The sequence below is a fragment of the Heterocephalus glaber genome, unplaced genomic scaffold, assembly GCF_053883595.1.
Source record: "Heterocephalus glaber isolate CG9 unplaced genomic scaffold, H.glaber_assembly_v1.0 deba00000546, whole genome shotgun sequence".
NCBI classification, from domain to species: Eukaryota; Metazoa; Chordata; class Mammalia; order Rodentia; family Bathyergidae; genus Heterocephalus; species Heterocephalus glaber.
The window spans coordinates 37,154,736-37,168,611 of NW_028258147.1; the positions used below are offsets into that span (position 1 = coordinate 37,154,736).

Here is a 13,876-nt window from a genome sequence, read left to right on the forward strand (position 1 = left end):
TTGGATGCTGGAAAAGACAGAGTTTAGCAGTTAGCATATGATCTATTTTTCTCCTAATTACTGAGAACACTGATGAGAATTAAGGCAGGTTGAGCAGGTCTCCTCTTCCAGTAAACACATTAGCAACCAGACTCCCAGGACTTAAACACCTGTAAATGGCATTTACTAGTTTGAGCCTTAATCTATAAAATTCTTTTAGTAAATATTCCATAATTGGGAATTTACGTATTTCTTGTAGGACACAAACCTAGAATCTATGTATTCATAGACCACATCTCCCTGAAACTATCACATAAGGTATGCAATTATTTGTGTATAAACTAGAGATATTTCATAATCTAGAATGCCCCCTGTGGAGGGATGTAACCCACACACTTTATAGAGCACTCTATTACACTGGGTCAGACCTGCATATGAGTCAAGAAGAAAGGAGCTTGGAACCCCCTGGAGTCCCTGAGCACTCTTTGATACCCCAGTGTCCTCAACTGCCTGTCTCTTCAAAATCAACAAGAAACCTTAACACGTGGCTTGACTGCAGTGTTTTCTCTCTTTCTCCTGCTCCCTCCACTCCCTGCCATCCTCCCCTTCTCCCTCTCTCCTCTTCCGCTTGCATTATCCATCCATAAGACTCAAGCTCTACCTTTTTATGGTCCTCCCATCTTTACATCTCACATTCATTTCTCCACTACCATCTTAGGATTTATCATTAATTCACCTATCCACATATTTGTTGAGTATTTTACAGTAGATACACAATTATCTGAGGATAATTAAAGCAAAAAATAAAGGTTGTTACTGTTTGCTAGGGCTTTATAACCTAAAGACATGAAATACTTGAATATTTGCATGATGACCTACTGGGACAAAAAAAAAAAAATCTGATGCATCAACCCTAAAGGAAGGGGGCTTATTTTGGCTCATGATTTCAGAGGTTTCAGTTCATGGTTGGCTGGCTCCCAGACTGAAACATCATGGGGAAGGGCTTGACTGGAAAGTTTCTCACTTCATTGCATCTCAGAGAGCAGGGGAAAGGCTGGGAACTGGAGGGACCAGGGACTAGATACAGTCTCCTCAGCCATGCCCCCATGACCTACCCAGATACATCCAAAAGTGTGCTTCACTAATCTCCAATCACCTAAATCTCCGAATCATTTCTTTTAAATTTTAATTTCCCAAGTTTTTCATTCCAGCCTCTTCCCACTGCAAGCAACACCCAAACTCATGTCCTCTAAATAGATTTAGATAGGACAGATTTGTTCTGGAGCCTGGGATTCCATTTCATTTTATAATACCATAGTTTAAGTATAGCGTAAGGATGAACCAGGTTCAAGAAAAAAAATGTAGATGACTAAATAAGCTGCTTTTTGAATCTATCTTTCCAATTAGTCTAGCATACTTATGGGAGAAATCATACACTAATATTTTGGTTTATTTTACATATACTTTAAAATCTACTTTACTCAGGCTCTTCAGAAAAAGGTACAAGTAAAATTAATTATTAAAAAATCTTAGGTGTGTGTTTTCTTCACGAAAGGTATAAACGACCATACTTGTTTGAAAATACATATTTGCTTGAAAATATACAGCAAGAAACGCATAAAAGTAGTTCTGTATCTTCAGTATCCTGATCTTCCTGAACTCTCAGGTTGGGAAGGGGATTGTCTTCCGCTGGTCATTTTCCCTTTCAGTGTAGCAACTTCAACAGATAAGACTCTCACTGGCCATGGAAACACCAGAGGTGCTCCACGCAGCAGTGGACCACACTGCTCAGCGTCTGGCTCAGTTGGCTTGGTTACCGCATTGGTCCTGCAGTGCCATAAAGAAGGAAGGACTTCTGGGCACAGCAAATGGCTTTCATAATAATCACGCAAAAGCTTCTGAAGCTCACAAGCCATCTGCTTCTATATCTCATATCATGGAGAACACTTTGTCATAACAAGGAAGAGACTTTATTTATTTTTATTTAAGGCAGAACACTGAAGATATGCTTTTTTCAATACAGAACAAACTCTTTTTAAGAATAACCACAACACACATCCCCAATTTTCTTAAGTTCAATTCAATGTTCTCCAGCTCCTAATGGATTATTGGTCATCTGTACACAACTCCAAAAACCCCCATTGTTGCAAACATCTGGAAGAAAAGTCCAGAAACTATTTGTTTATTTATTATTTATTTTTTATTTCTCTCTCTTTTTTTTTTTTTTTTGGCATCAGAGATCAAACTCAGGACTTTGTGCTTGTGAGGCAGGAAGCAGCACCACTGAGCTAAATGCCGGACCCTATTTATTTATTTATTTATTTTTACAACTTCTTGTTTGGTTGGTTGGCACGAATGGATACATTCACAGGCAGAACAGATGTTAGTGAAAACATCTGTCTGCTGTCTAAGGCAGTGAGGTTAAAGAGATCAGTTTGCTAGAGTTTGTTTACCTCTGGGATTAAAAATAAATCAAACCAGAAGGCATGATAGAATAGATGCATTGCAAACAATGCATTTTCTGAGTTCTCTTACTTAAACAAAATTTTTTAAACTGAAAAAAAAGACAACATGGCCAATTTCTTCAGCAAATTGATGTTTTGTGTATAAATTATTCCTTAAAAATCCTGTTTATATGAACAATCAATAGATGAAAAAAATTTAAAACATTCTTGTATATTCTGTTGTAAGCATTTATTCCTGCTATTGCAATATATTCTACATTTTATGAAAAAAAGAAACTTTATTCTGAATGATTGAAGCCAAGATGACTTTAGCTTCTCCTGCTCCAATTTTTCTAGTAACTTAAGTACTATATGGTTTGTGTTAAAAGAATTCTGTATGCAAAAGAGAAAAGTAAATCTTAATTATGTAATATTAAAGGGAACGACTAAAGGTTTTTCTAGAATGTGGGGTTACACATTTTCTCCCTTTCTGTTAATTTGTTCTAAGCTTGGAAATGATTTGATGTCTGGCCAATCTGAATATACTAAGTGTGTGGCCTGTAAAACAGCTCCTGAAAATTTATTAAAATGTATACTTTCCTTCTTAGTAGATCCCTCAGAGAAATTTTATCATGCTTAACAGTTTCAAGACAACTGGTTTGTTTTCATCTAATAAATAGAGTAAAACACTGATTCTGTTTCTTATTGGCATTGTTAAAGAACAGCCAAACTGAAGGTTCATATCCAGAAGGAGTATGTTTTTAAAAATATGCACTTAGTGTGCCAACTTTATTCCTTGCTTTATTTTAATTGTAGCACATTCCTGCCTCCTTACATTTCATTATGTTCTTACCATCTTCACTGAGTTGAAATGGCATTACAAACTGTCTTGTATATTTTCTAGAACAGTGTAGAGATAAATACATAGCTACACAAATTCATTTACTGCAACAGTATTGGATATGGTAGCTGAGAATAATCATTTGCTCAGTTGTCACAAAGAGCTGCAATCTAGATTATTTGTCATCGGCCTCGGAGAACACTGATCTGCAACCCACCAGGTCAGAAGTGTGTGAGATGCCATACCTACCTCGAAAGTCACACAGCAAATGTCAGTAATATGTATAGTGATATTACTCTCTAACATGATTCTAGTTTTGCACAATTAATACTAGAAAACTAGAAACCAGCTTCCTTTTAATAACATCACAGTTTGATAGACCATGCTCTCCAAATTATCAGGCAGTTATTAAAGAGGATGCTGACTTGTGATTATCTTTGGAAACAGGTCTATGTTTTAAAGTTTTTTTAAAAAATGTTATGTACTAAAGTTCAAGATCTTGGAGATCTCTATTTAATGATGAGAGGAAATACTATCCCCTCTTCTGCTTGAGTTGTACATATTGAAGCTTCTCATTCTACATCACTCAAGCCTCCCTTATAAGATTCAGGCTTCAGGCTCTCAGATGTTGTCTCTTTTAAAGTGCTTTGGAGGACAGACCTTCACCTCTGCTGGGTTATGCGCTTAACACTTGTCTGCGTACAAATTCAGCTACTTTTCTTCTCTACTGAACTGAGTAATGATTAGGATATAGGAGGTCATGACTGACATTTAGAATCTTGCCTGTCTCCAAATTCAGGCTGTTAATCAAAATTATTACACTAAGGAAATCTGTTGCTTTTGCATGGTAAGTACTGCTGGGATAGCAATGTATCTGCATCACACATTCTTAGTCTAGGACCAGATCTACATGGCCAAAGAAAACCGACCGTGGTAAAACCACTTTCGCTCTGTTAACAAATTTGCATCCCAGAAATAAAAATATAGCTCTTTGTGGGCCAATATAACAAGACTTTTAAAAACTCATTCTTTTGCCATGTATGTAGTTGTAATAATGGAGAATGCTTCCCTTGGAAGGGACTGAATGTTTGTTAAGATATCTTACTCACAAGACCATGCCTCTCAAGGCCTAGGCCGTCACTTCTCCCTTGTTGCATTCTAAAACATCCCTTTCCAGTTAAAAGTAAGCCCGACTTCCATTTCCCCAGGTGTTATAAAATTTTTGTATCTATTTGAATAAATGGATGTTTCATATTATCCAATTACTGAATCCCATTTATTAGAAAAATTTATTTTTACTACACTTCTTGGTGAACCAAGCATCAGAAGTTATATGAATGAGCTTCTCTCTGAGGCACCCCAAGAACAGAAAGAAAAATCTAGAAATATGGGATGTAACAAAGCACCCCCAGGTAAACATGCATCTCTAAAGTGAAATATATTATAACATATCAAAAACAATAACTAATATGACAGGGGTCTGAAAGCTGAGCCAGCCCCTCTGCCTTCAAACTAAAATGCTACTTTAATTAATTTTGATTTCCTGACCCAAGTCAAATAAAAAGTGTCTGCTATCTCTTCCATTTGCCTTTTGCTGAAGCAGTCTACATGTCCCGTTGATGTTGTTTTCTACTCTCTATGTAAGAAATACAGCCCAGAGAATTCACCTGAAACTCACATTCACTGAAAATGCTTCTTCACTTCATGACAGAATCAGGAAGAATCTCAACCTTTGGAGCATGTCTAGGCCTTTGACAATTAATGACATGGAGCATTTTGCTGAAATAAAAGTTCATCTTGATTCTCCAAGATGTGTTCAACAAGTCTACCTCCCATTCTGGAAACTATTACACAAACTGCAAGAATGATATCATTATTTACATTAACTTTTGAATATGTGGCAACATGAATGACAACATAAAATTCATTTTCTATTATGAGATTTCAAACTTCATCATATAAATTATAATATAAACATTTTCTGCAAATGCTTAAAATTAAAGTAAGATTCAAGTGATAAAGGACACTTATTTATCAACTGAGCCCAAAAGATAGAATAACTCAAGCAAATAAATTGTGAAAATTAATGTAACGAGTCTCAAGGGAATTGGTCACGGAGGCTACTGAATTTTGACTTGACAGTGAGACCTAACATCCTCTGATCATAACTGAACTACAAATTACAAATATAATAGTTTATGTAATTCAAATAGCCCAGATAATTGTAATACATAGTATTTATTTAAAAGCACATGTCAATGTACTCTTGTGTTTCTTAAAAAGAATTTATTGAACTATGAAAACTGGAACTAAGATTCATTAATTGCTTATCTTGTCCTTTTTGTACCACATTAGCACTGTTGCTGATGGTTAATCTTGATGAGTTTCAAAATGCTTTCAGTGAAGAGAAATTCTATTATCCTTCCATGGGAGATTATTCCCTTTTATCGCTAAGCTTCATTACCTAGGCAGTTTTTGCTAATAATAATGCTCACATATTTCTTATCTTAATTTATTTTTATTACTTCTGGAAAATCTCAGTGCTTTTTTTCTTTAAATAGTCCTTTTCTCTCTTTCAGGTACCAATTTTGGATTCTCTAACTCATTTCCTGATCTACCTATATAATGTGAACAATTATTATTTTTAAGTCTTCTCTGAATTTTCTTCAATTTGCTCACATTTTTTTTCTGATTAAGAAATAAGAGTATAAGCAGTGGCATTGGATTTTAGGAGCAATATCACTAAAATCATGAGGCAGTCAATATCCACCCCCTTTCTAGTATTTTATCATAAAAATTATGTAATTAACAATTACCCTTAGCCTGGCAATCTTGGTGTAATTTGTAAGACTCTCAGAAAAATATAATCATCACTTTACTCTAGAAATAGTTGAATGTGTCCAAGAGTTTTATAATAGATGGCTCTCTATTCTAAGAACTGTATCTTGGGCCACTGATTCCAAAGATATACTTTAAAAACACAAGTTGTTGAATCACTATTGTTTCCACTGGACAAAAATGTTTTGTACAATTGTAGGAGATCCATAACAGAAATATTCAACTGTGTTTTCTCTTGAAAACATTATATTCTTCATAAGTTTTAACAACTATAGCCTTTGTACAAATCTTAACATTTCAGTGTGTTCCAAAAGCAGAAATCACACCACTGTATTCTATGTATTCAGATCATTTAAACATTAATTTTTAAATATTTTTTATTCATTATTTTTATTGGTACATTTTAGGTGCACAGTATGATGACACTTATCATTGGGAATTTGTATCTTTACATGATATATCTTGGTTCTTATTTTTTTTCCCCATTCCCTGCCCTCCTTTCAACCCCTCCACCCCCTCTTTCTATTTAAAAGACTTTGTTTCCATTTTTTCCTTTTCTTGGATTTATCCCTTTTCCTTCTTTCCTTTCCCCTGCCTGGCCCACTTCCCCTTCCCCCTTGGACCTTTTCTTCCTATTTCACATTATCTATTATACCTTTTAGTCCTTATTTACACTTTCAGTTTCTCACACCAGAGAAACTATTTGGTATTTACACAAGTGTGTCCTTTTCATTTCCCTTAAGAGTATTGTCTCAATGTTCCTCCATTTAGCTATAAATGTCTCTTAGTTTCTCATTTAAACATTAATTTTTAAAAGGACTTTATATTTTAGCTAGTTTTGTTAGGTGACAAATTTGGGCCCACACTTTTCAACAAATTATCTCTCACTAAAACACTGAACAAGGTATGACTAAAACTCATAAGAATACATACAACCTTAACATAAGTAATATTATATTCATGTCAAAAAATACTAAATAATTTCTTAAATCTGGGGTAGATGTTGGTGATTCATAATACAGTATCTCTGAAAATATATTCTGCTTCATAAGGTAATATCACTAAAGCATTGCTTCAGGACTCTATAGTTTTAACACTTCAACACTATTATGTCATAAATAAAAGTCATCAAGAAATATCATATAATCTTACTTTTATTATTAAATAAGCATTCCTCTAGATTTCAAAATAGAGAAATAAGCAACCGCTCATGATACTTGTATCTTATTTTATACAGTCAAAGTCAATTAGCTCTCAGCTTAAAATTTTCTGCCAGGCTGAGTCCCATATGCATGGAATCCCATAAGCAGTGCAACAGGAAGAGCATGCAGTGGGTGATGGTGTGCAGTTATTCCCTGGACATTACTTCCATCGGCAATATCATCATGGCAGATTGGAATACGCAAGAATTACAGGAAAGTCTTCTAGTCATTATTTTAAGAAATAATTCTGAATTTATGAGTTACCTATTTTTTTATTACTACATGTCCACAATATATAATCATCACTTTCATTGTGGGGAGTAGTACATGTAAATAACATATTTTAATTTTTTTCACTCCCCTTCTCTCATTTCTTGACACTCTTCCCCTTCCCATTTACAAAAATGAAAACTCTACCTCCCTGCTTCCTATAGTCAATGTTTTATCTTGCTCTTCAAATTATTTATATTTTGGGTTTCTTACAGAAGATAAGTTATGCAACATTTTAACTTGGGTGTTTGATTTATTTCACTTAACATTATGGCCTCAAGGTTCAGTTAGCTATTATAATTTATTCATTTATTACTTGTTGAGTTTATTCAAATCTGACATCTTTATAACTTGATCCAGTATTTGATAGAACCTGGACCTATTTTTGAAATTTTTGAAATCAATAACAGAACATAAACTCAGTAGCAGTCTATATCCTTCCTCCCTACATCAAAAAGTCTTTGAAGTCAATATAGTTCAGGAACTTCCCACCAAGAGCTTTCATTTAAGCTTCTTAAGCTCACAGAGACATTTTGCTTTAGTTCTGATAAAAGCTTTAAGATGTTTTATAAGTTTTAATATAGTCATCCCAAATATATGTTATAGGAGTCACTGTAGAGGCTCTACCCCTTGTTCCCAGTGGGGACAGAACCTCACTCAGAGCAGGAGACTGTGCCGGTGATAACTAAGATTATGGAATGATTCCTGTCCTGATTTACACTTTTAAAACCCTTCCTAGTATAGCAAAATGGGCTCTCAGATTTTCTGGAAGATCTCTGATTTGTTCCTCTCAGCTGCAAGAATCTGCCTCAGCAGACCAAACCAAATGAAGAAGACCTTAGCCACATACAGTATAAGGCATAGAGTGGTGGTAGATGGTGTTCTCATGCCATTTTTGCTGTCGAGCTCTTTATATAAAGATTTGATAACACGTGATTTTGCTACAGCAATGTTTTTAGATCTGTTGCACTAAACCAATGTCCAAAAATGCTTTTTAATTACATCATCTTTGGCACAGTTAATGGAAGTGGAGCTGGCATTTCTGACAAGACTTCTGCTCACACTGTTATCATACCTTGTGAGTTTTCCATAGCTCTTAGCCTGATGGTTTCTGGCCAGCATGATGTGGTTATGGCTGGTGGTGTCTGACATCCCTATTCCTCACTGGAATAAAATGAACTCGATGTTTGATCTCGTTAAAGCAAGACTCTGTGCCAGTGACTATCTTTCCTCTTTAAATTCATTCTGAATTGTCTATCAGCAGTGACATCATGGGCCACTTTGCAGACCAACTGACCACTGTCTAAGCTGCTTCTTGGTGAGAGGAAAATACATACATGCTGACTCTCAGAGTCTGGCCAAGAAGGTACAGGGTGAAGGGATCTGTTCTGATGATATACCCTTCAAAGTACCAGGAAATGGCACAGTACCAAAGATAGTGGCATCTTTTCATTCTGGAGCAGACAGCCAAATTAACACCCAAGCCCATCAAACATGGTGGCACAGAGAGAGTTGGAAATTCTTCTTTCCTGAACAGTGGGCTTCTGCAATGTTGATTATGCAGGGAAAAAAATCTCTGACCTGGGTTAAAAGCCAAAAGTATATTTGTTGGATTTTGTGTGTATGTTCCAGTATCCAAAAATCAGCTTTTACTCAAATCAACATATACTACTCCAAAAGCTTTAGAAAACAGCAGGATTATGTATGATAGTGATGCTTTTGGATTCCATGAAGCCATAGATTCTGACTGGTTTGCATAAAACTACATGCATACAAAAGCCAAAGTTGGATTTCCTCCTTTGAAAAAGTTTAGTAACTGTGGTGTCTCACTGTCCCTAGGACAACCATTTGGAGCCATTTAGTAGCTGCCAACAAATTACAGAAGGAAGGATCCAGTAGCGCTTAGTTGCTGCCTGTGCAGTGGGAAGCTTACCCAAAGTCAGGAGCAGCACTGATTTCTTAGCAGAACTCACACCAGACAACACCATTTCAATGCAACCCTGAATGACACCAGCAGCTCCCAAGGCCTCTTAGAAAGCAATATTTGTGGCCTTTTGTTCAATACATTACAATTAAGCCTTGCCTGTGTTCCAAGATTTTCAATAATCATAGATTAGTGCTCTTTCAGGGATTTCTTAATCACTAGATTATCACACAGTTACATTTAAACAGTTAGTTTTGATCTTGAAGGTCATTAAAGACTAAATGAATGAGTGCGGTTAAAGAAAGAGGTGAGTTGAGATTGGAAATATCTTTGTAACATTTGTAAATTATACTTGTTCCTATATATGTCCTAAGAGTAATGTTTTCATTTTGTTTTATGTTGTTTGTTTAATTTTGTTGTTTGTTTATTTTTTATGTAGTCCAGCCCAGCCCTGAACTCATTATATACCTCAGGCTGGCCTCAAACTCAAAGTGAACCCCCTGCCTCAGCCTCACAAGTGCTGGGATTACAAGCGTGTACCACCATACCTGGCAGGGTATTTTCTTTAAAAATACTGAATTACCTAATTGTGGAAAACTAATTCATACTGTAAACATCACTGAAAATTTTAAATAAGTATTTTGATACATTAACACCCTGTTGATCAAACTTAAGCGGGTATAAAATTGAAAAATAAATTATTGTAGTATAGAACACAAATTCATTAATAACATACTTGAATACATGCTTTTGTTAGTTTGCCTTGTAGTACTAAGAATTGAACCCAGGGGAACTATACTAGTGAGCTGTATCCCCAGCATTTACTTACTTACTTACTTAATTTTTATCTTAGACAGGGTCTCACTAAATTGTTCAGGCTGGCCTCAAACTTGCAATCCTCCAGCCTCAGCTTCCAGCATAAGTAGGATTATAAACATGTGCCATCACACCCAGGAAATATATGGTTTTAAATATATTATACCACAAACATTAAAAATAACTATCTTCCTACTCTCCTGATTCTTCTATTTGCCATAAAACACTGTATTCAAATTTTTATTGATTTTTTTTCTGGATCATATTACTAAATTTTACATACTGGAAATAATTCAATATCCATTAACCTGTACTTCAGAATACAAATCTTACAAGTTCCTAAACATACAAGCTAAGTAGGAAGTTTAAAATGTGTATTTTTGAAAAATTAATTTATAGATACCTTCTATAATTTTCTTTTATTATGCTACCTTTCATTTATAAAAGCACAGCCATCTCATTCATTATGTTCAGATACATAATTTACTCATAATATGTGCCCATTTTTTAATTTTCTGGTGAAGGTAGAACAGAATCTTCACTGGAGAGGTTTTTCCAAGAGCTGTTCATGCATAACCCCACATGGATTTACTATGTCACTGATTTGGTTGGTGAAGAATTTAGAATTCATAATCAACCTTACTAACTCGAGAAGGTAAAAATCATTGACACTGTCTAGTATAGGTTTATGTATCTAGAAAAATGCTATTGATAGGAAATTGTGCTTGAAAAATAAAAATCATTGGGAGAAGAAACTCCTATTTAGGATAAGCAGATATTTTTCTCTGTATACTTCATTGATATTATAAAAATTGTCCCCAATTACTTAAAAAATTTGGTATTTCTACTTTGGAATAGTAGTTCTAATAAAACTCTTGTTGAAAAAAATAAAAGAACTGCTCGCTAAAAAAAAAGGAGAGAATTTCTGTATGGTATTTCAATTTTTAAAAAATACAACTCTGAAATTAGAAATACGTCAAATTCAAATTTACAGAAAAAGCATTTTATTAGAATAATGTAATACTGTGTTCTACTAACTCCCCAGATTTATATGTTCTTCCTCCATTTAAATTGCTTCATAAGTAAGATTTATAAACTAAAATAAATCTAATATTTAAGTTAAAATATAATTCATATTTCAACAAGGCTTTTGAAAAATAAATTATACATTCAATTATCAAAATATTTAGCTTCCATTTCTTGTGTATCAATGATTCTTAGAAGTTTTATGTAACTTAAATGTGAAATCTAATCACTAAAATATACTGAATTAAGGGATTTATAAAGAAAACTGGCCTCTATCTGTGTATAAGACTCTACTAGTCACTATGGTGGTAGTTTAGTAGGCAGAGGACTACTCTTCCTGAGAGACTGACCTGGCTGTGAATTGAGTCCAAAGCATGGTGTTCCACTTCTAAGGTAGGTAGTTGGCCCTCTGGAAAGTGAACCTCTTTGAGCTCCATGTTCCTCATTTTGTAAGTGAAGGGAAAATGTTGCAGAGACAATATGAAACAGAGAAAAAAAAAAAAAACAGAGGATAGCCCCTTCCTTTAATTAAAACATTCTATGAAGTAATCTCCTTCTGCCATTTTAGGCTGCCCCTCACCAAATCCAAGACAAAGTTTCCTTGAGAGAAAATTCATTCCTGTCATCGAACTCTGTTTAATTTGTCATTCTTTCTTGCCTGAGGTCCTGAATTTAAAGAGAAACTAATGCCTGGGAAGTTATAAAGAGATAAACAAGCATAGAATCTGCCCCAAAACCCACCTGCCACTTAGGAGCCCTATAGGTACATTGTATGGGAATCAGAGGGACTTTTTCCCAGAGCTTTTGGTTATTTCTCCTTTTGGAAAAGTCAGCCAGCGTCCTGTGGCAACTCTGCTAGGTCAACTCCATTTTCAGCCTGACTCTTGAGCAATGCTATATCGGCACTGTCTCTTGGCAATCTTCAGGCATTCACAAAAATAAGATTGGGCTTCTGGGAAAACAAGTTATCTTTCACTATTTTTGCTAGAAATAATTACCATTTGACAGCTAGCTAAATGGTTTCATCAGCAAATCTATTTATGTCACATAGACAAGAGGACAATTCACAGTTTAAGAGTACAGATGATGCTTTAAAGAGCCTCAGATTCTAAGCTCCTTAAGAATAGAATGTTCTTTGTGTCATCTCCAGAAACCAGCAAAAGTAATGAATCTAAATAATAAAATTCCCCAAATAAATTATATCTGCACATACATGTGAGACATGATATTTTTAAATATTTCAATTATTTAGTTAACTTATTACATTCCAATCTTATCTCTAAGGAATCATACAGGAAAATAAATGATAAATAAATGGCAACATATACAATCAAAGCACTGAGATAACTCCACCAGATACCACTGTTTGCTACCCCATGAACTCTTTTGTGTTAATGGAAGAGTAATACTGTCTTCGGTGATCATATAGAATTGATATTATTATTAATATTACAAATATCTTTATCTAATGTTTTTAAAATATCAAGAACAATCTAAATCCAAAAGATTGCTACTAAGTGAAAGCATGTAATAAATATTGTCCTTTTTATAATTGTATCCATTGGTCTATTTATAACTTTTATTAGAACCTGTAATTTATTTAATAAATATCTAGGTAAGTAAAACTAGCTGCTTAAAATGTAATAATAATGCACACAATGGGAATCATCATTTCATATACAGTTTTCATTTAAAAAACTCATGAATGCTGTAAAGACAGAAATATGAAAATTTAATCTTAGTGCTCACATATTTACAATCATATTGCTATGATAAGGTATTTACGTGAAATCTAACACAAAGAATGAAGAGCTGATTAATAAACTTTTTTTCAAAGACTAAATATAATGGAGATAAATACTCTTTGGAGAAAAATAGCCCTGGATTTTTATGTGTGTTTAAAAACAAAAGTTAATCTGACATGGTGTGGTGCTCAGATTTCCTATCGTGGAACTAAATACCCAATTCTAAAACTTGAAAGAGGAAGTGGTTTATTTTGCCTGACAGTTTCAGAGGATACAACCCATGGTTGGCTGGCCCCAAAGCAAAACCATCATGGCAGAAAGTCATGGCACAGCAAACCTGCTTAGATCATGGCAGGAATCAGAACAGGGTAATAGTGCCAGAGAGTAAAGGATCAAAAACCAGATATAGTACCCAAGGTCATATCTTCCAGGCACACGCACAGGTGTACTTTACTAATCCCTGAAGTGACTCCCAAGACAATCAAGTTGACAATTATTCTTTTTTTTTTTTTTTTTTTGGTACCGGGAATTTCTTAACAGTCTCATCATAACCTTTGTCAGTCTGACATGCAAATATATCTTCCTAAACCATAATCCCCAAGTAAACACAATAATAATATAAAGCTACTAATTCCACCCAACATGATCCAACAATCCTGTGCACAGCATGGAATATAGTCATTCCTTTCTCAAAGTCTCAAGAGCTCCAGCATTTTCAAAAGTCTAAAACAAAATCTTTTCGGGGACTCAACCTCTGTAAAAATGAAAAACAAGTTACCTTGGCCAAGGTA

General features: G+C 34.6%; 1 protein-coding gene and 1 pseudogene across 1 annotated transcript in view; one reads left to right on the forward strand and one right to left on the reverse strand.

The window, feature by feature from the left end:
- Znf804b (zinc finger protein 804B) overlaps window positions 1–13,876 on the reverse strand; it is a 569,039-nt gene that overhangs the window by 399,229 nt on the left and 155,934 nt on the right. The window lies entirely within an intron of this gene.
- Window positions 8,257–9,814, forward strand: LOC110345373 (trifunctional enzyme subunit beta, mitochondrial pseudogene; annotated as a pseudogene).